The sequence below is a fragment of the Propithecus coquereli genome, unplaced genomic scaffold, assembly GCF_000956105.1.
Source record: "Propithecus coquereli isolate 6110/MARCELLA unplaced genomic scaffold, Pcoq_1.0 Scaffold59, whole genome shotgun sequence".
Classification (NCBI taxonomy): Eukaryota; Metazoa; Chordata; class Mammalia; order Primates; family Indriidae; genus Propithecus; species Propithecus coquereli.
The window spans coordinates 6,504,869-6,508,171 of NW_012151840.1; the positions used below are offsets into that span (position 1 = coordinate 6,504,869).

Sequence of the window (3,303 nt, forward strand, 5' to 3'; positions counted from 1 at the left end):
TTCTATTTTTAGTAGAGACGGGGGTCTCGCTCTTGCTCAGGCTGGTCTTGAACTCCTGAGCTCAAACAATCTGCCCGCCTCGGCCTCCCAGAGAGCCAGGATTACAGGCGTGAGCCACCGCGCCTGGCCTACCTATATTTTTATTTGCTAAATCTGGCAAACATATCCAGGGACACTTACTAAAACTTTGGAGGTTGGTTAGAGTGCAGTGTTCTTTATAACTAATTGATCACAACCAGTTACAGACTTCTTTGTTCCTTCTCCACTCCCACTGCTTCACTTGACTAGATTTAAAAACAAACAAAACAAAAACAAAAAATCAAACACCTCACCTCAAAAAACCTTTGGCTCATCTGGAGACTACCATTCAAAGTTATTTAACAACCAGTTTATCAAAATGATTATGATAACAGAAAAACTTATAATAGTTTAAAATTAATAGTAAAAAAATTAATAGTAACTTTAATATAGTTAAGCTTAGTAATAGCAACTTTAATATAGTTAAGCTAAAAACGTGTGTGAAAATATGTAGGTCAGGCTTCACAATCAATTCATTTCTTAATTTTTATTTCTACTAAAATTAGAAAATCTGAATCTACAATGAGTTTGTCAGATATGGCAAGGAGTTTGGATGGCTACCAGATAATTCTGAATAGATGGAGCTGACAAGGGTCTATTACCACGGAAAGTTTCTAATTGAAGACAGCTTTCAGTAGTTTGTCAGATTCTAAGCAGAAGAGCATGGAGTAACCTCAAAAGTTGAATGTTTCAACTTGGGAGAAAGCAGGAGTTGTATTCAGTTTCATTGGTTGCATTCAGCTCTGGCCTCATTCTGTTGCAACATTTGGATGTGGTTTAGAGTATGTTCAGTAATGTGTCACTTATTGTTTTTCTCTGAAGAAAGAAATTATCATGTGTTGGGAAATAATAAACTCTTTGGCAGTCAAGGCATTTGCATCACAGTCTCGTTTTCTTTTCTTTTTTTTTATTTTCTGCGTCTGTGGAACACAGTCTGGTTTTCTTACAAAATCCTGATACTTTGTTCTTAACATTAAAAATCATAGCTTTGCAATCTGCCATCTGCCATGGAACTGCCACCAAGATGTATTTATTAATAGAATTTTGCAAAAACCCTTATGGGGAAGACCACCACTCTTGAGGTTGAACGCTCCAATACAACAGAAGATGTGAAGGCATTCCAGGATAAGGAAGAATTTTTTCCTCATCAGCAAAGACTGATCTTTGCTGGCAAGCAATTGGAAGATGGATGTACTTTATCTTACTACAACATTCAAAGAGTCCACTCTTCATTTTATGTTGAGATTTCATGGTGGTACTAAGAAAGGAAAGAAGTCTTACACCACTCTCAAAAATAATAAACATAAGAGAAAGAAGGTTATGCTGGTTGTCCTGAAATACTATAAGGTGGATGAGAATGGCACAATTAGTTGTCTTTGTCGAGAGTGCCCTTCAGATGAATGTGATGGTGTTTTTCTAGCCAGCCACATTGCCGGACATTATTGTGCCAATATTGTGGCCTGATCTATTGCTTTAACAAATCAGAAGATAAGTAATTGTGTGTGGGTTAATAAAAGATATGAACTAAAAACAAAATAAAAACAATCCCAAACCATGGCATTTAGAACTTCAAGTAATAAGTTCAAGTTAATGAAAATACTGCTCAGATAAGCCATTTAAGCAAGCCCACTTGAAATAATAAAAATGGTTTCTGTTAGTAATATCCATAGCATAAAAAAGGGATTTTTACTTCAGCCTTTATTAAAAACCTGTGACAGCATCTTTCCTATTACGGCCTCTATACTTCTGTGCAAAAAGCACTTATTTACCTGTTTCTTTTCAAATCTTTTTCAATCTTTTCAATCTTTTCAAAGATTATGCTCACTGGCTGGAATTTTACTATATTTATGGTTTGTACTAATTTGTTCCATGTTGAATCAAAATCAGGAGAAATTTTTGTTATTTTCATTTTTAGAGATGTGATCTCACTATGTTGCATAGGCTGGCCTCCAGCTCCTGGGCTCAAGTGATCCTCCCACCTCACAGTCCAGAGTGGCTGGAGTAAACTTGCACCATTGTGCCCAGCTAGGATAAATATTTTTTGACCACTTACTGTTCTCTGAATAAAATAGAAAGTGGACTGACATCTTGTTTATTGTAGGAACGATGTCCTTCTGCATCCAAAGCTACAACTCCATCAGTTTTGATCCCAATATATCTTTTTCAGACTGCCTCATACCTCACAAAATAATTATTATCTAAATGAAAAATGTCTTCTTCTGTAATTTGAATTTTTAATGAGAGTCCAAACAGGAAGTTTCTGCTCATGTTTCTTTATGTACTGCATATATGCTGTAAGCTGATGCATATTGTGTACATCAGCAATGTCCACTCTTAAGGCAAAAAACTATTAGCAGGTACAGGTCTAATATTGCCATTTCATGTTGTACACCATGATTCTGAGTGATACTTGATAAAGAATTTTGCCAATAGCTTGCTATATTTTCTCTAAGCAAAATATGTTATTAACTTTGTAGCTAGTTGTACAAGCATCTCTGTAACAAAATTACTTCTATCATTTTTTTTTTCTATGTGGGATGTAATTTGATCTCTTTTATCCACAAAATTCATCCATCTCATTCTGGAAAACATTATTTGGCATTTATTCTGGACAAATACATTTTATTTGGCAGGTAAGTTATTTTGTTAAAATATGTCTTGAAAACTTCGATGGCTTTCCAAGTCACTGTTTGACAAAATTTCCTAATAGTGAAAGTGCTGGCCCAATAAAATCCAATTTTTAGATATTCATAGTTATACTTGTTATGTACATTTTAATTTTTTGGCTGTTTATGTGAACTTACCAGATTTAAAGACACATAATTCATATTCTATATCTGCATCAGAGTCTTGTTTAATAGTTGGCTACCTTTATTATATAATTATGAAGTACTAGTTACTTCTTTGTTACTTTTTTCATCACTCTTCTTTTTTTTTTTTTTTGAGACAGGGTCTATTTTGCCCAGGGGGGTCTTGAGCTCCTGGGCTGAAGCGATGTTTCCAATCTTTCTGCCTCAGCCTTCTGAGAAGCTGGGATTACAGGAGCACACCACCATGTCAAGCCACTACTTATTATGTTTTATTATTTTTTTAAATTAATATTTCTAAAAGAAAAAAAAGAGTTTCACTCTGTTGCCCAGGCTAGAGTGCCGTGGCGTCAGCCTAGCTCACAGCAACCTCAAACTCCTGGGTTCAAGCAATCCTACTGCCTCAGCCTCCCGAGTA

The 3,303-nt window shown here is 35.4% G+C and overlaps 1 pseudogene; it reads left to right on the plus strand.

Annotated features, from left to right (window-relative positions):
* LOC105821762 overlaps positions 1-1,574 on the plus strand; it is a 43,004-nt pseudogene extending 41,430 nt beyond the window's left edge.
* Positions 1,575-3,303: the final 1,729 nt, after the last annotated feature.